Genomic DNA, 17296 nt, shown 5'->3' with positions numbered 1-17296 from the left:
CAGAAACCATAAAAAGCTTACAGCACCTGGTATTCCCAGGCGGTCTCCCATCCAAGTATAACCAGGCCCGCCCCTGCTTAGCTTCCGAGATCGGGCGTTTTCAGGGTAGTATGGCCAAAAGCTGCCAAGGCAACTGAAAAGATCCTATTTGAAGGCGACGCAGGACAAACTAGACTCCAGCAAAAAGTGTCAAACAGCGCCCTCTGCTGTCAGGCAAGAGCAGAAACCATAAAAAGCGTACAGCACCTGGTATTCCCAGGTGGTCTCCCATCCAAGTACTAACCAGGCCCGCCCCTGCTTAGCTTCCGAGATCGGACGAGATCGGGCGTTTTCAGGGTAGTATGGCCGTAAGCTGCCAGGGCAAATGAAAAGATCCTATTTGAAGGCGACGCAGGCCAAACTAGACTCCAGCAAAAAGTGTCAAACAGCGCCCTCTGCTGTCAGGCAAGAGCAGAAACCATAAAAGGCTTACAGCACCTGGTATTGCCAGGCGGTCTCCCATCCAAGTACTAACCAGGCCCACCCCTGCTTAGCTTCCGAGATCGGACGAGATCGGGCGTTTTCAGGGTAGTATGGCCGTAAGCTGCCAGGACAACTGAAAAGATCTTATTTGAAGGCGACGCAGGCCAAACTAGATCCAGCAAAAAGTGTCAAACAGCGCCCTCTGCTGTCAGGCTAGAGCAGAAACCATAAAGAGCTTACAGCACCTGGTATTCCCAGGCGGTCTCCCATCCAAGTACTAACCAGGCCCGCCCCTGCTTAGCTTCCGAGATCGGGCGTTTTCAGGGTAGTATGGCCGTAAGCGGCCAGGTCAACTGAAAATATCCTATTTGAAGGTGACGCAGGCCAAACTAGACTCCAGCAAAACATGTCAAACAGCGCCCTCTGCTGTCAGGCAAGAGCAGAAACCATAAAAAGCTTACAGCACCTGGTATTCCCAGGCGGTCTCCCATCCAAGTACTAACCAGGCCCGCCCCTGCTTAGCTTCCGAGATCGGACGAGATCGGGCGTTTTCAGGGTAGTATGGCCGTAAGCTGCCAGGACAACTGAAAAGATCTTATTTGAAGGCGACGCAGGCCAAACTAGACTCCAGCAAAAAGTGTCAAACAGCGCCCTCTGCTGTTAGGCAAGAGCAGAAACCATAAAAAGCTTACAGCACCTGGTATTCCCAGGCGGTCTCCCATTCAAGTACTAACCAGGCCCGCCCGTGCTTAGCTTCCGAGATCGGACGAGATCGGGCGTTTTCAAGGTAGTATGGCCGTAAGCTGCCAGGTCAACTGAAAAAATCCTATTTGAAGGTGACGCAGGCCAAACTAGACTCCAGCAAAACATGTCAAACAGCGCCCTCTGCTGTCAGGCAAGAGCAGAAACCATAAAAAGCTTACAGCACCTGGTATTCCCAGGCGGTCTCCCATCCAAGTATAACCAGGCCCGCCCCTGCTTAGCTTCCGAGATCGGGCGTTTTCAGGGTAGTATGGCCAAAAGCTGCCAAGGCAACTGAAAAGATCCTATTTGAAGGCGACGCAGGACAAACTAGACTCCAGCAAAAAGTGTCAAACAGCGCCCTCTGCTGTCAGGCAAGAGCAGAAACCATAAAAAGCGTACAGCACCTGGTATTCCCAGGTGGTCTCCCATCCAAGTACTAACCAGGCCCGCCCCTGCTTAGCTTCCGAGATCGGACGAGATCGGGCGTTTTCAGGGTAGTATGGCCGTAAGCTGCCAGGGCAAATGAAAAGATCCTATTTGAAGGCGACGCAGGCCAAACTAGACTCCAGCAAAAAGTGTCAAACAGCGCCCTCTGCTGTCAGGCAAGAGCAGAAACCATAAAAGGCTTACAGCACCTGGTATTGCCAGGCGGTCTCCCATCCAAGTACTAACCAGGCCCACCCCTGCTTAGCTTCCGAGATCGGACGAGATCGGGCGTTTTCAGGGTAGTATGGCCGTAAGCTGCCAGGACAACTGAAAAGATCTTATTTGAAGGTGACGCAGGCCAAACTAGATCCAGCAAAAAGTGTCAAACAGCGCCCTCTGCTGTCAGGCTAGAGCAGAAACCATAAAGAGCTTACAGCACCTGGTATTCCCAGGCGGTCTCCCATCCAAGTACTAACCAGGCCCGCCCCTGCTTAGCTTCCGAGATCGGGCGTTTTCAGGGTAGTATGGCCGTAAGCGGCCAGGTCAACTGAAAATATCCTATTTGAAGGTGACGCAGGCCAAACTAGACTCCAGCAAAACATGTCAAACAGCGCCCTCTGCTGTCAGGCAAGAGCAGAAACCATGAAAAGCTTACAGCACCTGTTATTCCCAGGCGGTCTCCCATCCAAGTACTAACCAGGCTCGCCCCTGCTTAGCTTCCGAGATCGGACGAGATCGGGCGTTTTCAGGGTAGTATGGCCGTAAGCTGCCACATCAACTGAAAAGATCCTATTTGAAGGCGACGCAGGCCAAACTAGACTCCAGCAAAAGGTGTCAAACAGCGCCCTCTGCTGTCAGGCAAGAGCAGAAACCATAAAAAGCTTACAGCACCTGGTATTCCCAGGCGGTCTCCCATCCAAGTACTAACCAGGCCCGCCCCTGCTTAGCTTCCGAGATCGGACGAGATCAGGCGTTTTCAGGGTGGTATGGCCGTAAGCTGCCAGGACAAATGAAAAGATCTTATTTGAAGGCGACGCAGGCCAAACTAGATCCAGCAAAAAGTGTCAAACAGCGCCCTCTGCTGTCAGGCTAGAGCAAAAACCATAAAAAGCTTACAGCACCTGGTATTCCCAGGCGGTCTCCCATCCAAGTACTAACCAGGCCCTCCCCTGCTTAGCTTCCGAGATCAGGCGTTTTCAGGGTAGTATGGCCAAAAGCTGCCAAGGCAACTGAAAAGATCCTATTTGAAGGCGACGCAGGACAAACTAGACTCCAGCAAAACATGTCAAACAGCGCCCTCTGCTGTCAGGCTAGAGCAGAAACCATAAAAAGCTTACAGCACCTGGTATTCCCAGGCGGTCTCCCATCCAAGTACTAACCAGGCCCGCCCCTGCTTAGCTTCCGAGATCGGACGAGATCGGGCGTTTTCAGGGTAGTATGGCCGTAAGCTGCCAGGTCAACTGAAAAGATCCTATTTGAAGGTGACGCAGGCCAAACTAGACTACAGCAAAAAGTGTCAAACAGCGCCCTCTGCTGTCAGGCAAGAGCAGAAACCATAAAAAGCTTACAGCACCTGGTATTCACAGGCGGTCTCCCATCCAAGTACTAACCAGGCCCGGCCCTGCTTAGCTTCCGAGATCGTACGAGATCGGGCGTTTTCAGGGTAGTATGGCCTAAGCTGCCAGGTCAACTGAAAAGATCCTATTTGAAAGTGACGCAGGCCAAACTAGACTACAGCAAAAAGTGTCAAACAGCGCCCTCTGCTGTCAGGCAAGAGCAGAAACCATAAAAAGCTTACAGCACCTGGTATTCACAGGCGGTCTCCCATCCAAGTACTAACCAGGCCCGCCCCTGCTTAGCTTCCGAGATCGGGCGTTTTCAGGGTAGTATGGCCGTAAGCTGCCAGGACAACTGAAAAGATCCTATTTGAAGAAGACGCAGGCCAAACTAGACTCCAGCAAAAAGTGTCAAACAGCGCCCTCTGCTGTCAGGCAAGAGCAGAAACCATAAAAAGCTTACAGCACCTGGTAATCCCAGGCGGTCTCCCATCCAAGTACTAACCAGGACCGCCCCTGCTTAGCTTCCGAGATCGGACGAGATCGGGCGTTTTCAGGGTAGTATGGCCGTAAGCTGCAAGGGCGACTGAAAAGATCCTATTTGAAGGCGACGCAGGCCAAACTAGACTCCAGCAAAAAGTGTCAAACAGCGCCCTCTGCTGTCAGGCAAGAGCAGAAACCATAAAAAGCTTACAGCACCTGGTATTCCCAGGCGGTCTCCCATCCAAGTACTAACCAGGCCCGCCCCTGCTTAGCTTCCGAGATCGGACGAGATCAGGCGTTTTCAGGGTGGTATGGCCGTAAGCTGCCAGGACAACTGAAAAGATCTTATTTGAAGGCGACGCAGGCCAAACTAGATCCAGCAAAAAGTGTCAAACAGCGCCCTCTGCTGTCAGGCTAGAGCAGAAACCATAAAAAGCTTACAGCACCGGGTATTCCCAGGCGGTCTCCCATCCAAGTACTAACCAGGCCCGCCCCTGCTTAGCTTCCGAGATCGGACGAGATCGGGCCTTTTCAGGGTAATATGGCCGTAAGCTGCCACATCAACTGAAAAGATCCTATTTGAAGGCGACGCAGGCCAAACTAGACTCCAGCAAAAAGTGTCAAACAGCGCCCTCTGCTGTCAGGCAAGAGCAGAAACCAAAAAAAGCTTACAGCACCTGGTATTCCCAGGCGGTCTCCCATCCAAGTACTAACCAGGCCCGCCCCTGCTTAGCTTCCGAGATCGGACGAGATCAGGCGTTTTCAGGGTGGTGTGGCCGTAAGCTGACAGGACAACTGAAAAGATCTTATTTGAAGGCGACGCAGGCCAAACTAGATCCAGCAAAAAGTGTCAAACAGCGCCCTCTGCTGTCAGGCTAGAGCAGAAACCATAAAAAGCTTACAGCACCTGGTATTCCCAGGCGGTCTCCCATCCAAGTCCTAACCAGGCCCGCCCCTGCTTAGCTTCCGAGATCGGACGAGATCGGGCGTTTTCAGGGTAGTATGGCCATAAGCTGCCAGGTCAACTGAAAAGATCCTATTTGAAGAAGACGCAGGCCAAACTAGACTCCAGCAAAAAGTGTCGAACAGCGCCCTCTGCTGTCAGGCAAGAGCAGAAACCATAAAAAGCTTACAGCACCTGGTATTCCCAGGCGGTCTCCCATCCAAGTACTAACCAGGCCCGCCCCTGCTTAGCTTCCGAGATCGGACGAGATCAGGCGTTTTCAGGGTGGTATGGCCGTAAGCTGCCAGGACAACTGAAAAGATCTTATTTGAAGGCGACGCAGGCCAAACTAGATCCAGCAAAAAGTGTCAAACAGCGCCCTCTGCTGTCAGGCTAGAGCAGAAACCATAAAAAGCTTACAGCACCTGGTATTCCCAGGCGGTCTCCCATCCAAGTACTAACCAGGCCCTCCCCTGCTTAGCTTCCGAGATCAGGCGTTTTCAGGGTAGTGTGGCCGTAAGCTGCCTGGCAACTGTAAAGATCCTATTTGAAGGCGACGCAGGCCAAACTAGACTCCAGCAAAAAGTGTCAAACAGCGTCCTCTGCTGTCAGGCAAGAGCAGAAACCATAAAAAGCTTACAGCACCTGGTATTCCCAGGCGGTCTCCCATCCAAGTACTAACCAGGCCCGCCCCTGCTTAGCTTCCGAGATCGGACGAGATCGGGCGTTTTCAGGGTAGTATGGCCATAAGCTGCCAGGTCAACTGAAAAGATCCTATTTGAAGAAGACGCAGGCCAAACTAGACTCCAGCAAAAAGTGTCAAACAGCGCCCTCTGCTGTCAGGCAAGAGCAGAAACCATAAAAAGCTTACAGCACCTGGTATTCCCAGGCGGTCTCCCATCCAAGTACTAACCAGGCCCGCCCCTGCTTAGCTTCCGAGATCGGACGAGACCGGGCGTTTTCAGGGTAGTATGGACGTAAGCTGCCAGGGCAACTGAAAAGATCCTATTTGAAGGCGACGCAGGCCAAACTAGACTCCAGCAAAAAGTGTCAAACAGCGCCCTCTGCTGTTAGGCAAGAGCAGAAACCATAAAAAGCTTACAGCACCTGGTATTCCCAGGCGGTCTCCCATCCAAGTATAACCAGGCCCGCCCCTGCTTAGCTTCCGAGATTGGGCGTTTTCAGGGTAGTATGGCCAAAAGCTGCCAAGGCAACTGAAAAGATCCTATTTGAAGGCGACGCAGGACAAACTAGACTCCAGCAAAAAGTGTCAAACAGCGCCCTCTGCTGTCAGGCAAGAGCAGAAACCATAAAAAGCGTACAGCACCTGGTATTCCCAGGTGGTCTCCCATCCAAGTACTAACCAGGCCCGCCCCTGCTTAGCTTCCGAGATCGGACGAGATCGGGCGTTTTCAGGGTAGTATGGCCGTAAGCTGCCAGGGCAAATGAAAAGATCCTATTTGAAGGCGACGCAGGCCAAACTAGACTCCAGCAAAAAGTGTCAAACAGCGCCCTCTGCTGTCAGGCAAGAGCAGAAACCATAAAAGGCTTACAGCACCTGGTATTGCCAGGCGGTCTCCCATCCAAGTACTAACCAGGCCCACCCCTGCTTAGCTTCCGAGATCGGACGAGATCGGGCGTTTTCAGGGTAGTATGGCCGTAAGCTGCCAGGACAACTGAAAAGATCTTATTTGAAGGCGACGCAGGCCAAACTAGATCCAGCAAAAAGTGTCAAACAGCGCCCTCTGCTGTCAGGCGAGAGCAGAAACCATAAAGAGCTTACAGCACCTGGTATTCCCAGGCGGTCTCCCATCCAAGTACTAACCAGGCCCGCCCCTGCTTAGCTTCCGAGATCGGGCGTTTTCAGGGTAGTATGGCCGTAAGCGGCCAGGTCAACTGAAAATATCCTATTTGAAGGTGACGCAGGCCAAACTAGACTCCAGCAAAACATGTCAAACAGCGCCCTCTGCTGTCAGGCAAGAGCAGAAACCATGAAAAGCTTACAGCACCTGGTATTCCCAGGCGGTCTCCCATCCAAGTACTAACCAGGCTCGCCCCTGCTTAGCTTCCGAGATCGGACGAGATCGGGCGTTTTCAGGGTAGTATGGCCGTAAGCTGCCACATCAACTGAAAAGATCCTATTTGAAGGCGACGCAGGCCAAACTAGACTCCAGCAAAAGGTGTCAAACAGCGCCCTCTGCTGTCAGGCAAGAGCAGAAACCATAAAAAGCTTACAGCACCTGGTATTCCCAGGCGGTCTCCCATCCAAGTACTAACCAGGCCCGCCCCTGCTTAGCTTCCGAGATCGGACGAGATCAGGCGTTTTCAGGGTGGTATGGCCGTAAGCTGCCAGGACAACTGAAAAGATCTTATTTGAAGGCGACGCAGGCCAAACTAGATCCAGCAAAAAGTGTCAAACAGCGCCCTCTGCTGTCAGGCTAGAGCAAAAACCATAAAAAGCTTACAGCACCTGGTATTCCCAGGCGGTCTCCCATCCAAGTACTAACCAGGCCCTCCCCTGCTTAGCTTCCGAGATCAGGCGTTTTCAGGGTAGTATGGCCAAAAGCTGCCAAGGCAACTGAAAAGATCCTATTTGAAGGCGACGCAGGACAAACTAGACTCCAGCAAAACATGTCAAACAGCGCCCTCTGCTGTCAGGCTAGAGCAGAAACCATAAAAAGCTTACAGCACCTGGTATTCCCAGGCGGTCTCCCATCCAAGTACTAACCAGGCCCGCCCCTGCTTAGCTTCCGAGATCGGACGAGATCGGGCGTTTTCAGGGTAGTATGGCCGTAAGCTGCCAGGTCAACTGAAAAGATCCTATTTGAAGGTGACGCAGGCCAAACTAGACTACAGCAAAAAGTGTCAAACAGCGCCCTCTGCTGTCAGGCAAGAGCAGAAACCATAAAAAGCTTACAGCACCTGGTATTCACAGGCGGTCTCCCATCCAAGTACTAACCAGGCCCGGCCCTGCTTAGCTTCCGAGATCGTACGAGATCGGGCGTTTTCAGGGTAGTATGGCCTAAGCTGCCAGGTCAACTGAAAAGATCCTATTTGAAAGTGACGCAGGCCAAACTAGACTACAGCAAAAAGTGTCAAACAGCGCCCTCTGCTGTCAGGCAAGAGCAGAAACCATAAAAAGCTTACAGCACCTGGTATTCACAGGCGGTCTCCCATCCAAGTACTAACCAGGCCCGCCCCTGCTTAGCTTCCGAGATCGGGCGTTTTCAGGGTAGTATGGCCGTAAGCTGCCAGGACAACTGAAAAGATCCTATTTGAAGAAGACGCAGGCCAAACTAGACTCCAGCAAAAAGTGTCAAACAGCGCCCTCTGCTGTCAGGCAAGAGCAGAAACCATAAAAAGCTTACAGCACCTGGTAATCCCAGGCGGTCTCCCATCCAAGTACTAACCAGGACCGCCCCTGCTTAGCTTCCGAGATCGGACGAGATCGGGCGTTTTCAGGGTAGTATGGCCGTAAGCTGCAAGGGCAAATGAAAAGATCCTATTTGAAGGCGACGCAGGCCAAACTAGACTCCAGCAAAAAGTGTCAAACAGCGCCCTCTGCTGTCAGGCAAGAGCAGAAACCATAAAAAGCTTACAGCACCTGGTATTCCCAGGCGGTCTCCCATCCAAGTACTAACCAGGCCCGCCCCTGCTTAGCTTCCGAGATCGGACGAGATCAGGCGTTTTCAGGGTGGTATGGCCGTAAGCTGCCAGGACAACTGAAAAGATCTTATTTGAAGGCGACGCAGGCCAAACTAGATCCAGCAAAAAGTGTCAAACAGCGCCCTCTGCTGTCAGGCTAGAGCAGAAACCATAAAAAGCTTACAGCACCGGGTATTCCCAGGCGGTCTCCCATCCAAGTACTAACCAGGCCCGCCCCTGCTTAGCTTCCGAGATCGGACGAGATCGGGCCTTTTCAGGGTAATATGGCCGTAAGCTGCCACATCAACTGAAAAGATCCTATTTGAAGGCGACGCAGGCCAAACTAGACTCCAGCAAAAAGTGTCAAACAGCGCCCTCTGCTGTCAGGCAAGAGCAGAAACCAAAAAAAGCTTACAGCACCTGGTATTCCCAGGCGGTCTCCCATCCAAGTACTAACCAGGCCCGCCCCTGCTTAGCTTCCGAGATCGGACGAGATCAGGCGTTTTCAGGGTGGTGTGGCCGTAAGCTGCCAGGACAACTGAAAAGATCTTATTTGAAGGCGACGCAGGCCAAACTAGATCCAGCAAAAAGTGTCAAACAGCGCCCTCTGCTGTCAGGCTAGAGCAGAAACCATAAAAAGCTTACAGCACCTGGTATTCCCAGGCGGTCTCCCATCCAAGTACTAACCAGGCCCGCCCCTGCTTAGCTTCCGAGATCGGACGAGATCGGGCGTTTTCAGGGTAGTATGGCCATAAGCTGCCAGGTCAACTGAAAAGATCCTATTTGAAGAAGACGCAGGCCAAACTAGACTCCAGCAAAAAGTGTCGAACAGCGCCCTCTGCTGTCAGGCAAGAGCAGAAACCATAAAAAGCTTACAGCACCTGGTATTCCCAGGCGGTCTCCCATCCAAGTACTAACCAGGCCCGCCCCTGCTTAGCTTCCGAGATCGGACGAGATCAGGCGTTTTCAGGGTGGTATGGCCGTAAGCTGCCAGGACAACTGAAAAGATCTTATTTGAAGGCGACGCAGGCCAAACTAGATCCAGCAAAAAGTGTCAAACAGCGCCCTCTGCTGTCAGGCTAGAGCAGAAACCATAAAAAGCTTACAGCACCTGGTATTCCCAGGCGGTCTCCCATCCAAGTACTAACCAGGCCCTCCCCTGCTTAGCTTCCGAGATCAGGCGTTTTCAGGGTAGTGTGGCCGTAAGCTGCCAGGGCAACTGTAAAGATCCTATTTGAAGGCGACGCAGGCCAAACTAGACTCCAGCAAAAAGTGTCAAACAGCGCCCTCTGCTGTCAGGCAAGAGCAGAAACCATAAAAAGCTTACAGCACCTGGTATTCCCAGGCGGTCTCCCATCCAAGTACTAACCAGGCCCGCCCCTGCTTAGCTTCCGAGATCGGACGAGATCGGGCGTTTTCAAGGTAGTATGGCCGTAAGCTGCCAGGTCAACTGAAAAAATCCTATTTGAAGGTGACGCAGGCCAAACTAGACTCCAGCAAAACATGTCAAACAGCGCCCTCTGCTGTCAGGCTAGAGCAGAAACCATAAAAAGCTTACAGCACCTGGTATTCCCAGGCGGTCTCCCATCCAAGTATAACCAGGCCCGCCCCTGCTTAGCTTCCGAGATCGGGCGTTTTCAGGGTAGTATGGCCAAAAGCTGCCAAGGCAACTGAAAAGATCCTATTTGAAGGCGACGCAGGACAAACTAGACTCCAGCAAAAAGTGTCAAACAGCGCCCTCTGCTGTCAGGCAAGAGCAGAAACCATAAAAAGCGTACAGCACCTGGTATTCCCAGGTGGTCTCCCATCCAAGTACTAACCAGGCCCGCCCCTGCTTAGCTTCCGAGATCGGACGAGATCGGGCGTTTTCAGGGTAGTATGGCCGTAAGCTGCCAGGGCAAATGAAAAGATCCTATTTGAAGGCGACGCAGGCCAAACTAGACTCCAGCAAAAAGTGTCAAACAGCGCCCTCTGCTGTCAGGCAAGAGCAGAAACCATAAAAGGCTTACAGCACCTGGTATTGCCAGGCGGTCTCCCATCCAAGTACTAACCAGGCCCACCCCTGCTTAGCTTCCGAGATCGGACGAGATCGGGCGTTTTCAGGGTAGTATGGCCGTAAGCTGCCAGGACAACTGAAAAGATCTTATTTGAAGGCGACGCAGGCCAAACTAGATCCAGCAAAAAGTGTCAAACAGCGCCCTCTGCTGTCAGGCTAGAGCAGAAACCATAAAGAGCTTACAGCACCTGGTATTCCCAGGCGGTCTCCCATCCAAGTACTAACCAGGCCCGCCCCTGCTTAGTTATTGGCGGTTATTGGCGCCGCTCTGGTGGCAGCCTGCTACAGCAGCTCTCGCTCTTCGTTGAGTTCTTTTCTTCTTTATTCTGTCTTTTTCATTCTTTTTCTAGGTTATTCTTAAAGGAACGGCTTTGTAAATGCTCAGTTCAACTGTCCACCATAGTGATAGTGTTGAGCTGGCATTTCTCATAATTTTTCGACGATGTTTTCGACCGCACGCCGAAACTCTATTGTTTACAGTAGGGACCAGCTGTTGGCGCTCCGCAACACAGCGGCGCTGCCCCCCGGGGAACCCCTCGAGGTTCCCCGGGAGGTAAAGAGGAGAAGACGGGGAAGCCGTGCCGGAGCCCAATGCCGCGACAAGAGGAGGAGATACAGACCAGTTCTCCCGTCCATCATCATGGGGAACGTAAGATCTCTCCCCAATAAGATGGACGAACTAGCGGCGCTGACCCGGCATCAGAGGCAGTTCCGGGAGTGTAGCGTCATGTTGTTTACGGAAACGTGGCTGGATACACGGACCCCAGACACGATCGCTACACTACACGGATTCACACTACTGCGGGCGGACAGGACAAAGGAGAGCGGTAAGAGGAAAGGAGGCGGGCTGGCAGTGTTTGTGAATGATAGATGGTGTAACTCTGGGCACATCACTATTAAAGAGCAACTCTGCTACAAAGACATTGAACTGTTAGCCGTTAGCATGAGACCGTACTATCTGCCGCGGGAATTCTCGCACGTTATCGCGATAGCGGCGTACATTCCCCCCTCTGCTAACGCCGACGCGGCCTGTGACGTCATCCACTCTGCCGTGGGCCGGCTACAGACACAACATCCGCAGGCTCTCCTTCTTCTCTCAGGTGATTTCAACCACGCTTCTCCATCCTCCACCCTGCCCACCTTCACCCAGTATGTCACCTGCTGCACCAGAGACAATAAAACACTGGACTTGTGTTATGCCAACACCAAGGAGGCATACAATTCAACAGCACTTCCTCCCCTGGGAAGATCAGACCACAACCTGGTACATCTCCAGCCTGTGTACAAACCTCTGGTACGCAGGCTGCCAGCTGTGTCCCGCACAGTGAAGAGATGGTCTGATGAAGCCGACGAGGCTCTGAAGGACTGTTTCAACACAACAGTGTGGGAGGAACTATGCCATCCTCATGGGGACGATATAGACAGTCTCACTGACTGCATCACAGACTACATAAACTTCTGTGTGGAAAACACTGTACCCACCAGGACTGTACGGTGTTTCTCCAACAACAAACCGTGGATTAATCCGGACATAAAGGCTCTCCTAAAGGAGAAGAAGAGGGTCTTTAAGTCAGGAAATAGGGAAGAGCTGAAGGCTGTGCAGAAGGAGCTGAGGAGGAAAATCAGGGAGGGGAAGGACTGCTACAGGAAAAAGATGGAGGAACAGCTGCAGCAGAACAACGTCAGAGGAGTCTGGAGAGGCCTGAAAACCATCTCTGGCCACAAGGGGCCCGACTCCCAGGCTGCTGGGGACCAGGTAAAGGCTAACGATCTGAATCTATTTTTCAACAGGTTTGATCAACCATCTGCCCATCCCCCGGCCCAGCACCTCCTGCCGAAACTTCTGCCGAAACTCCCCCCATCGACACCTCGAGTGGACAGCCCTACCCCCACCTCCCCCTCCTGCACACAGCCATCCCCCACCACTTCTCACCTAATCAGCTCAACCTCCTCACTAACCTCCCCCCGCACACAGCCCCCCTGCTCCAACCTGACCCTCACAACATCCCAGGTGAGAAACCAGCTCCGGAAAACCAAGGCGAGGAAGGCGGCGGGACCAGACGGCATCAGCTCCAGGCTCCTGAAGTCCTGCGCGGACGAGCTGTGCGGGATTGTTGAGCACATCTTCAACCTGAGCCTGAAGCTGGGGAGGGTGCCACAGCTGTGGAAGACATCCTGCGTGGTTCCTGTCCCCAAGACGCCGCACCCCAAGGACCTCAGCAGCTACAGGCCGGTGGCACTTACATCACACCTGATGAAGACCTTGGAGCGGCTGATCCTTGACCATCTCCGCCCCCTGGTGGGTCCTTCGATGGACCCGCTCCAGTTCGCCTATCAACCTGGCACTGGGGTGGACGACGCTGTCATCTTCCTCCAGCACAGAGCGCTCTCTCACCTGGAGAAACCTGGGAGCACGGTGAGAATCATGTTCTTTGATTTTTCCAGTGCGTTCAACACCATCCAGCCAGCACTTCTGAGGGACAAGCTGGAGAACACAGGGGTGGACCTGCACCTCACATCGTGGATACTGGATTACCTCACCAACCGTCCACAGTATGTGAGGACACGGGACTGTGTGTCCGACACAGTTGTCTGCAGTACGGGGGCTCCGCAGGGAACGGTCCTGGCTCCGTTCCTTTTCACCCTCTACACAGCAGACTTCTCCTACAACACACCAACCTGCCACCTGCAGAAGTTCTCTGACGACTCTGCAATTGTTGGCCTCATCACAGATGGGGACGACTTGGAGTACAGAGGACTGACACAGGACTTTGTGGACTGGTGCCAGCGGAACTGCCTCCAGATCAACACGGGGAAAACCAGAGAGCTGGTGGTGGATTTCCGCAGGCGCATCCACTCTCCTCCAACACCAGTGAACATTCAGGGAATGGACATTGAGATGGTGACATCTTACAAGTACCTGGGTGTTCATCTCAACAATAGACTGGACTGGACTCATCACACAGAAGCACTTTACAGGAAGGGCATGAGCAGACTCTATCTGCTCAGGAGACTGAGGTCTTTTGGAGTGCAAGGGGCACTCCTCAAGACGTTCTATGACTCTGTTGTGGCTTCAGCCATTTTCCAGGGAGTGGTCTGCTGGGGCAGCAGCATTTCGGCTGCGGATAGGAAGAGACTGGATAAGATCGTCAGGAAGGCCAGCTCTGCACTGGGTTGCCCCCTTGACCCAGTGGAGGTGGTGGGGGAGAGGAGGATGTTGGCTAAGCTATCATCCATGTTGGAGAACAACTCCCACCCCCTGCAGGACACCTTGACAGCACTTGAAAGCTCCTTCAGCGATAGACTGCTTCACCCCAAGTGTGTGAAGGAGCGATATCGCAGGTCTTTTCTTCCTGCAGCTGTCAGGCTGTACAACCAGCACTGCTCCCAATAGACTTCTACACTGCTATGTACATCTGTGTAATACTTTGCTTTTTACATTCAGTATAGTTACTCCAGACCCCATTCACTGTGCAATATCTGATCAACCTCCATGTGCAATATTAAGGCTCTAAATGCAATATATTAAGTTCTATGTGAAGTACTTCTATAATGCCTCATATTAACTCACTAGCAAGATCTCAGTGTATAGACTGGTCATATATATCATCTCGTCTCATATTATCTACATACTGTATTGTATATAACTCTGGGAAAAACTGTTGATTTTTGTTAATACTTGAGTCGTTTATATTGTTTATTTTTCTATATTGTGTATTTTGTACTGCTTAACTGATTCTGTACTCTTGCTGCTGTGCAATACAAATTTCCCCACTGAGGGACGAATAAAGGCATATCTTAATCTTAATCTTAATCTTAATCTTAATCTTAATCTTAATCTTAATCTTAATCTTAATCTTAATCTTAATCCAAGTACTAACCAGGCCCGCCCCTGCTTAGCTTCCGAGATCGGGCGTTTTCAGGGTAGTATGGCCGTAAGCGGCCAGGTCAACTGAAAATATCCTATTTGAAGGTGACGCAGGCCAAACTAGACTCCAGCAAAACATGTCAAACAGCGCCCTCTGCTGTCAGGCAAGAGCAGAAACCATGAAAAGCTTACAGCACCTGGTATTCCCAGGCGGTCTCCCATCCAAGTACTAACCAGGCTCGCCCCTGCTTAGCTTCCGAGATCGGACGAGATCGGGCGTTTTCAGGGTAGTATGGCCGTAAGCTGCCACATCAACTGAAAAGATCCTATTTGAAGGCGACGCAGGCCAAACTAGACTCCAGCAAAAGGTGTCAAACAGCGCCCTCTGCTGTCAGGCAAGAGCAGAAACCATAAAAAGCTTACAGCACCTGGTATTCCCAGGCGGTCTCCCATCCAAGTACTAACCAGGCCCGCCCCTGCTTAGCTTCCGAGATCGGACGAGATCAGGCGTTTTCAGGGTGGTATGGCCGTAAGCTGCCAGGACAACTGAAAAGATCTTATTTGAAGGCGACGCAGGCCAAACTAGATCCAGCAAAAAGTGTCAAACAGCGCCCTCTGCTGTCAGGCTAGAGCAAAAACCATAAAAAGCTTACAGCACCTGGTATTCCCAGGCGGTCTCCCATCCAAGTACTAACCAGGCCCTCCCCTGCTTAGCTTCCGAGATCAGGCGTTTTCAGGGTAGTATGGCCAAAAGCTGCCAAGGCAACTGAAAAGATCCTATTTGAAGGCGACGCAGGACAAACTAGACTCCAGCAAAACATGTCAAACAGCGCCCTCTGCTGTCAGGCTAGAGCAGAAACCATAAAAAGCTTACAGCACCTGGTATTCCCAGGCGGTCTCCCATCCAAGTACTAACCAGGCCCGCCCCTGCTTAGCTTCCGAGATCGGACGAGATCGGGCGTTTTCAGGGTAGTATGGCCGTAAGCTGCCAGGTCAACTGAAAAGATCCTATTTGAAGGTGACGCAGGCCAAACTAGACTACAGCAAAAAGTGTCAAACAGCGCCCTCTGCTGTCAGGCAAGAGCAGAAACCATAAAAAGCTTACAGCACCTGGTATTCACAGGCGGTCTCCCATCCAAGTACTAACCAGGCCCGGCCCTGCTTAGCTTCCGAGATCGTACGAGATCGGGCGTTTTCAGGGTAGTATGGCCTAAGCTGCCAGGTCAACTGAAAAGATCCTATTTGAAAGTGACGCAGGCCAAACTAGACTACAGCAAAAAGTGTCAAACAGCGCCCTCTGCTGTCAGGCAAGAGCAGAAACCATAAAAAGCTTACAGCACCTGGTATTCACAGGCGGTCTCCCATCCAAGTACTAACCAGGCCCGCCCCTGCTTAGCTTCCGAGATCGGGCGTTTTCAGGGTAGTATGGCCGTAAGCTGCCAGGACAACTGAAAAGATCCTATTTGAAGAAGACGCAGGCCAAACTAGACTCCAGCAAAAAGTGTCAAACAGCGCCCTCTGCTGTCAGGCAAGAGCAGAAACCATAAAAAGCTTACAGCACCTGGTAATCCCAGGCGGTCTCCCATCCAAGTACTAACCAGGACCGCCCCTGCTTAGCTTCCGAGATCGGACGAGATCGGGCGTTTTCAGGGTAGTATGGCCGTAAGCTGCAAGGGCGACTGAAAAGATCCTATTTGAAGGCGACGCAGGCCAAACTAGACTCCAGCAAAAAGTGTCAAACAGCGCCCTCTGCTGTCAGGCAAGAGCAGAAACCATAAAAAGCTTACAGCACCTGGTATTCCCAGGCGGTCTCCCATCCAAGTACTAACCAGGCCCGCCCCTGCTTAGCTTCCGAGATCGGACGAGATCAGGCGTTTTCAGGGTGGTATGGCCGTAAGCTGCCAGGACAACTGAAAAGATCTTATTTGAAGGCGACGCAGGCCAAACTAGATCCAGCAAAAAGTGTCAAACAGCGCCCTCTGCTGTCAGGCTAGAGCAGAAACCATAAAAAGCTTACAGCACCGGGTATTCCCAGGCGGTCTCCCATCCAAGTACTAACCAGGCCCGCCCCTGCTTAGCTTCCGAGATCGGACGAGATCGGGCCTTTTCAGGGTAATATGGCCGTAAGCTGCCACATTAACTGAAAAGATCCTATTTGAAGGCGACGCAGGCCAAACTAGACTCCAGCAAAAAGTGTCAAACAGCGCCCTCTGCTGTCAGGCAAGAGCAGAAACCATGAAAAGCTTACAGCACCTGGTATTCCCAGGCGGTCTCCCATCCAAGTACTAACCAGGCTCGCCCCTGCTTAGCTTCCGAGATCGGACGAGATCGGGCGTTTTCAGGGTAGTATGGCCGTAAGCTGCCACATCAACTGAAAAGATCCTATTTGAAGGCGACGCAGGCCAAACTAGACTCCAGCAAAAGGTGTCAAACAGCGCCCTCTGCTGTCAGGCAAGAGCAGAAACCATAAAAAGCTTACAGCACCTGGTATTCCCAGGCGGTCTCCCATCCAAGTACTAACCAGGCCCGCCCCTGCTTAGCTTCCGAGATCGGACGAGATCAGGCGTTTTCAGGGTGGTATGGCCGTAAGCTGCCAGGACAACTGAAAAGATCTTATTTGAAGGCGACGCAGGCCAAACTAGATCCAGCAAAAAGTGTCAAACAGCGCCCTCTGCTGTCAGGCTAGAGCAAAAACCATAAAAAGCTTACAGCACCTGGTATTCCCAGGCGGTCTCCCATCCAAGTACTAACCAGGCCCTCCCCTGCTTAGCTTCCGAGATCAGGCGTTTTCAGGGTAGTATGGCCAAAAGCTGCCAAGGCAACTGAAAAGATCCTATTTGAAGGCGACGCAGGACAAACTAGACTCCAGCAAAACATGTCAAACAGCGCCCTCTGCTGTCAGGCTAGAGCAGAAACCATAAAAAGCTTACAGCACCTGGTATTCCCAGGCGGTCTCCCATCCAAGTACTAACCAGGCCCGCCCCTGCTTAGCTTCCGAGATCGGACGAGATCGGGCGTTTTCAGGGTAGTATGGCCGTAAGCTGCCAGGTCAACTGAAAAGATCCTATTTGAAGGTGACGCAGGCCAAACTAGACTACAGCAAAAAGTGTCAA

General features: G+C 52.2%; 43 non-coding genes and 16 pseudogenes across 43 annotated transcripts; all 59 read right to left on the bottom strand.

Moving 5' to 3' along the window:
- Positions 1–14: 14 nt before the first annotated feature.
- LOC131114037 (5S ribosomal RNA) lies at positions 15–122 on the bottom strand (annotated as a pseudogene).
- A 112-nt stretch (positions 123–234) lies between these two features.
- On the bottom strand, positions 235–353 carry LOC131116065 (5S ribosomal RNA). The gene has a single exon (XR_009123327.1). It is a non-coding gene; the product is annotated as a 5S ribosomal RNA (ribosomal RNA).
- A 112-nt stretch (positions 354–465) lies between these two features.
- LOC131116534 (5S ribosomal RNA) lies at positions 466–584 on the bottom strand. Its single transcript, XR_009123779.1, has one exon. It is a non-coding gene; the product is annotated as a 5S ribosomal RNA (ribosomal RNA).
- Positions 585–695: 111 nt separating this feature from the next.
- Positions 696–804, bottom strand: LOC131111680 (5S ribosomal RNA; annotated as a pseudogene).
- Positions 805–916: 112 nt separating this feature from the next.
- LOC131114315 (5S ribosomal RNA) lies at positions 917–1035 on the bottom strand. Its single transcript, XR_009121629.1, has one exon. It is a non-coding gene; the product is annotated as a 5S ribosomal RNA (ribosomal RNA).
- A 112-nt stretch (positions 1036–1147) lies between these two features.
- On the bottom strand, positions 1148–1266 carry LOC131116934 (5S ribosomal RNA). Its single transcript, XR_009124166.1, has one exon. It is a non-coding gene; the product is annotated as a 5S ribosomal RNA (ribosomal RNA).
- Positions 1267–1378: 112 nt separating this feature from the next.
- Positions 1379–1486, bottom strand: LOC131114036 (5S ribosomal RNA; annotated as a pseudogene).
- Positions 1487–1598: 112 nt separating this feature from the next.
- Positions 1599–1717, bottom strand: LOC131116064 (5S ribosomal RNA). The gene has a single exon (XR_009123326.1). It is a non-coding gene; the product is annotated as a 5S ribosomal RNA (ribosomal RNA).
- A 112-nt stretch (positions 1718–1829) lies between these two features.
- LOC131116533 (5S ribosomal RNA) lies at positions 1830–1948 on the bottom strand. The gene has a single exon (XR_009123778.1). It is a non-coding gene; the product is annotated as a 5S ribosomal RNA (ribosomal RNA).
- Positions 1949–2059: 111 nt separating this feature from the next.
- LOC131111679 (5S ribosomal RNA) lies at positions 2060–2168 on the bottom strand (annotated as a pseudogene).
- A 112-nt stretch (positions 2169–2280) lies between these two features.
- On the bottom strand, positions 2281–2399 carry LOC131117667 (5S ribosomal RNA). Its single transcript, XR_009124878.1, has one exon. It is a non-coding gene; the product is annotated as a 5S ribosomal RNA (ribosomal RNA).
- A 112-nt stretch (positions 2400–2511) lies between these two features.
- On the bottom strand, positions 2512–2630 carry LOC131118981 (5S ribosomal RNA). The gene has a single exon (XR_009126120.1). It is a non-coding gene; the product is annotated as a 5S ribosomal RNA (ribosomal RNA).
- Positions 2631–2741: 111 nt separating this feature from the next.
- On the bottom strand, positions 2742–2850 carry LOC131113547 (5S ribosomal RNA; annotated as a pseudogene).
- Positions 2851–2962: 112 nt separating this feature from the next.
- Positions 2963–3081, bottom strand: LOC131114314 (5S ribosomal RNA). Its single transcript, XR_009121628.1, has one exon. It is a non-coding gene; the product is annotated as a 5S ribosomal RNA (ribosomal RNA).
- A 112-nt stretch (positions 3082–3193) lies between these two features.
- Positions 3194–3311, bottom strand: LOC131119031 (5S ribosomal RNA). Its single transcript, XR_009126162.1, has one exon. It is a non-coding gene; the product is annotated as a 5S ribosomal RNA (ribosomal RNA).
- Positions 3312–3423: 112 nt separating this feature from the next.
- Positions 3424–3532, bottom strand: LOC131112188 (5S ribosomal RNA; annotated as a pseudogene).
- A 112-nt stretch (positions 3533–3644) lies between these two features.
- On the bottom strand, positions 3645–3763 carry LOC131118183 (5S ribosomal RNA). Its single transcript, XR_009125349.1, has one exon. It is a non-coding gene; the product is annotated as a 5S ribosomal RNA (ribosomal RNA).
- Positions 3764–3875: 112 nt separating this feature from the next.
- Positions 3876–3994, bottom strand: LOC131118970 (5S ribosomal RNA). Its single transcript, XR_009126109.1, has one exon. It is a non-coding gene; the product is annotated as a 5S ribosomal RNA (ribosomal RNA).
- A 111-nt stretch (positions 3995–4105) lies between these two features.
- LOC131118162 (5S ribosomal RNA) lies at positions 4106–4224 on the bottom strand. Its single transcript, XR_009125329.1, has one exon. It is a non-coding gene; the product is annotated as a 5S ribosomal RNA (ribosomal RNA).
- Positions 4225–4336: 112 nt separating this feature from the next.
- On the bottom strand, positions 4337–4455 carry LOC131115811 (5S ribosomal RNA). Its single transcript, XR_009123081.1, has one exon. It is a non-coding gene; the product is annotated as a 5S ribosomal RNA (ribosomal RNA).
- A 111-nt stretch (positions 4456–4566) lies between these two features.
- LOC131117920 (5S ribosomal RNA) lies at positions 4567–4685 on the bottom strand. The gene has a single exon (XR_009125122.1). It is a non-coding gene; the product is annotated as a 5S ribosomal RNA (ribosomal RNA).
- A 112-nt stretch (positions 4686–4797) lies between these two features.
- LOC131118959 (5S ribosomal RNA) lies at positions 4798–4916 on the bottom strand. Its single transcript, XR_009126098.1, has one exon. It is a non-coding gene; the product is annotated as a 5S ribosomal RNA (ribosomal RNA).
- Positions 4917–5027: 111 nt separating this feature from the next.
- LOC131112735 (5S ribosomal RNA) lies at positions 5028–5136 on the bottom strand (annotated as a pseudogene).
- Positions 5137–5247: 111 nt separating this feature from the next.
- On the bottom strand, positions 5248–5366 carry LOC131115372 (5S ribosomal RNA). Its single transcript, XR_009122652.1, has one exon. It is a non-coding gene; the product is annotated as a 5S ribosomal RNA (ribosomal RNA).
- A 112-nt stretch (positions 5367–5478) lies between these two features.
- On the bottom strand, positions 5479–5597 carry LOC131117594 (5S ribosomal RNA). The gene has a single exon (XR_009124806.1). It is a non-coding gene; the product is annotated as a 5S ribosomal RNA (ribosomal RNA).
- Positions 5598–5709: 112 nt separating this feature from the next.
- LOC131114240 (5S ribosomal RNA) lies at positions 5710–5817 on the bottom strand (annotated as a pseudogene).
- A 112-nt stretch (positions 5818–5929) lies between these two features.
- LOC131116063 (5S ribosomal RNA) lies at positions 5930–6048 on the bottom strand. Its single transcript, XR_009123325.1, has one exon. It is a non-coding gene; the product is annotated as a 5S ribosomal RNA (ribosomal RNA).
- A 112-nt stretch (positions 6049–6160) lies between these two features.
- Positions 6161–6279, bottom strand: LOC131116532 (5S ribosomal RNA). Its single transcript, XR_009123777.1, has one exon. It is a non-coding gene; the product is annotated as a 5S ribosomal RNA (ribosomal RNA).
- Positions 6280–6390: 111 nt separating this feature from the next.
- LOC131111678 (5S ribosomal RNA) lies at positions 6391–6499 on the bottom strand (annotated as a pseudogene).
- Positions 6500–6611: 112 nt separating this feature from the next.
- On the bottom strand, positions 6612–6730 carry LOC131116665 (5S ribosomal RNA). Its single transcript, XR_009123905.1, has one exon. It is a non-coding gene; the product is annotated as a 5S ribosomal RNA (ribosomal RNA).
- Positions 6731–6842: 112 nt separating this feature from the next.
- On the bottom strand, positions 6843–6961 carry LOC131118947 (5S ribosomal RNA). The gene has a single exon (XR_009126086.1). It is a non-coding gene; the product is annotated as a 5S ribosomal RNA (ribosomal RNA).
- Positions 6962–7072: 111 nt separating this feature from the next.
- Positions 7073–7181, bottom strand: LOC131113545 (5S ribosomal RNA; annotated as a pseudogene).
- A 112-nt stretch (positions 7182–7293) lies between these two features.
- LOC131114313 (5S ribosomal RNA) lies at positions 7294–7412 on the bottom strand. Its single transcript, XR_009121627.1, has one exon. It is a non-coding gene; the product is annotated as a 5S ribosomal RNA (ribosomal RNA).
- Positions 7413–7524: 112 nt separating this feature from the next.
- LOC131119030 (5S ribosomal RNA) lies at positions 7525–7642 on the bottom strand. Its single transcript, XR_009126161.1, has one exon. It is a non-coding gene; the product is annotated as a 5S ribosomal RNA (ribosomal RNA).
- Positions 7643–7754: 112 nt separating this feature from the next.
- On the bottom strand, positions 7755–7863 carry LOC131112187 (5S ribosomal RNA; annotated as a pseudogene).
- Positions 7864–7975: 112 nt separating this feature from the next.
- Positions 7976–8094, bottom strand: LOC131118182 (5S ribosomal RNA). The gene has a single exon (XR_009125348.1). It is a non-coding gene; the product is annotated as a 5S ribosomal RNA (ribosomal RNA).
- A 112-nt stretch (positions 8095–8206) lies between these two features.
- LOC131118935 (5S ribosomal RNA) lies at positions 8207–8325 on the bottom strand. The gene has a single exon (XR_009126075.1). It is a non-coding gene; the product is annotated as a 5S ribosomal RNA (ribosomal RNA).
- A 111-nt stretch (positions 8326–8436) lies between these two features.
- LOC131118161 (5S ribosomal RNA) lies at positions 8437–8555 on the bottom strand. Its single transcript, XR_009125328.1, has one exon. It is a non-coding gene; the product is annotated as a 5S ribosomal RNA (ribosomal RNA).
- Positions 8556–8667: 112 nt separating this feature from the next.
- On the bottom strand, positions 8668–8786 carry LOC131115810 (5S ribosomal RNA). The gene has a single exon (XR_009123080.1). It is a non-coding gene; the product is annotated as a 5S ribosomal RNA (ribosomal RNA).
- Positions 8787–8897: 111 nt separating this feature from the next.
- LOC131115371 (5S ribosomal RNA) lies at positions 8898–9016 on the bottom strand. The gene has a single exon (XR_009122651.1). It is a non-coding gene; the product is annotated as a 5S ribosomal RNA (ribosomal RNA).
- Positions 9017–9128: 112 nt separating this feature from the next.
- LOC131118924 (5S ribosomal RNA) lies at positions 9129–9247 on the bottom strand. The gene has a single exon (XR_009126064.1). It is a non-coding gene; the product is annotated as a 5S ribosomal RNA (ribosomal RNA).
- Positions 9248–9358: 111 nt separating this feature from the next.
- Positions 9359–9467, bottom strand: LOC131112734 (5S ribosomal RNA; annotated as a pseudogene).
- Positions 9468–9579: 112 nt separating this feature from the next.
- On the bottom strand, positions 9580–9698 carry LOC131115497 (5S ribosomal RNA). The gene has a single exon (XR_009122773.1). It is a non-coding gene; the product is annotated as a 5S ribosomal RNA (ribosomal RNA).
- A 112-nt stretch (positions 9699–9810) lies between these two features.
- On the bottom strand, positions 9811–9918 carry LOC131114034 (5S ribosomal RNA; annotated as a pseudogene).
- A 112-nt stretch (positions 9919–10030) lies between these two features.
- LOC131116062 (5S ribosomal RNA) lies at positions 10031–10149 on the bottom strand. The gene has a single exon (XR_009123324.1). It is a non-coding gene; the product is annotated as a 5S ribosomal RNA (ribosomal RNA).
- Positions 10150–10261: 112 nt separating this feature from the next.
- On the bottom strand, positions 10262–10380 carry LOC131116531 (5S ribosomal RNA). The gene has a single exon (XR_009123776.1). It is a non-coding gene; the product is annotated as a 5S ribosomal RNA (ribosomal RNA).
- Positions 10381–14368: 3988 nt separating this feature from the next.
- Positions 14369–14487, bottom strand: LOC131116663 (5S ribosomal RNA). The gene has a single exon (XR_009123903.1). It is a non-coding gene; the product is annotated as a 5S ribosomal RNA (ribosomal RNA).
- A 112-nt stretch (positions 14488–14599) lies between these two features.
- LOC131118912 (5S ribosomal RNA) lies at positions 14600–14718 on the bottom strand. The gene has a single exon (XR_009126053.1). It is a non-coding gene; the product is annotated as a 5S ribosomal RNA (ribosomal RNA).
- Positions 14719–14829: 111 nt separating this feature from the next.
- LOC131113544 (5S ribosomal RNA) lies at positions 14830–14938 on the bottom strand (annotated as a pseudogene).
- A 112-nt stretch (positions 14939–15050) lies between these two features.
- Positions 15051–15169, bottom strand: LOC131114312 (5S ribosomal RNA). The gene has a single exon (XR_009121626.1). It is a non-coding gene; the product is annotated as a 5S ribosomal RNA (ribosomal RNA).
- A 112-nt stretch (positions 15170–15281) lies between these two features.
- On the bottom strand, positions 15282–15399 carry LOC131119029 (5S ribosomal RNA). Its single transcript, XR_009126160.1, has one exon. It is a non-coding gene; the product is annotated as a 5S ribosomal RNA (ribosomal RNA).
- A 112-nt stretch (positions 15400–15511) lies between these two features.
- LOC131112186 (5S ribosomal RNA) lies at positions 15512–15620 on the bottom strand (annotated as a pseudogene).
- Positions 15621–15732: 112 nt separating this feature from the next.
- LOC131118180 (5S ribosomal RNA) lies at positions 15733–15851 on the bottom strand. Its single transcript, XR_009125346.1, has one exon. It is a non-coding gene; the product is annotated as a 5S ribosomal RNA (ribosomal RNA).
- Positions 15852–15963: 112 nt separating this feature from the next.
- Positions 15964–16082, bottom strand: LOC131118899 (5S ribosomal RNA). The gene has a single exon (XR_009126041.1). It is a non-coding gene; the product is annotated as a 5S ribosomal RNA (ribosomal RNA).
- Positions 16083–16193: 111 nt separating this feature from the next.
- Positions 16194–16312, bottom strand: LOC131118160 (5S ribosomal RNA). Its single transcript, XR_009125327.1, has one exon. It is a non-coding gene; the product is annotated as a 5S ribosomal RNA (ribosomal RNA).
- A 112-nt stretch (positions 16313–16424) lies between these two features.
- On the bottom strand, positions 16425–16543 carry LOC131116662 (5S ribosomal RNA). The gene has a single exon (XR_009123902.1). It is a non-coding gene; the product is annotated as a 5S ribosomal RNA (ribosomal RNA).
- Positions 16544–16655: 112 nt separating this feature from the next.
- On the bottom strand, positions 16656–16774 carry LOC131118888 (5S ribosomal RNA). The gene has a single exon (XR_009126029.1). It is a non-coding gene; the product is annotated as a 5S ribosomal RNA (ribosomal RNA).
- Positions 16775–16885: 111 nt separating this feature from the next.
- On the bottom strand, positions 16886–16994 carry LOC131113543 (5S ribosomal RNA; annotated as a pseudogene).
- Positions 16995–17106: 112 nt separating this feature from the next.
- Positions 17107–17225, bottom strand: LOC131114311 (5S ribosomal RNA). The gene has a single exon (XR_009121625.1). It is a non-coding gene; the product is annotated as a 5S ribosomal RNA (ribosomal RNA).
- Positions 17226–17296: the final 71 nt, after the last annotated feature.

Source organism: Doryrhamphus excisus, unplaced genomic scaffold, assembly GCF_030265055.1.
Source record: "Doryrhamphus excisus isolate RoL2022-K1 unplaced genomic scaffold, RoL_Dexc_1.0 HiC_scaffold_25, whole genome shotgun sequence".
Lineage (NCBI taxonomy): Eukaryota > Metazoa > Chordata > Actinopteri > Syngnathiformes > Syngnathidae > Doryrhamphus > Doryrhamphus excisus.
This window is presented reverse-complemented; position numbering and strand designations above follow the sequence as displayed.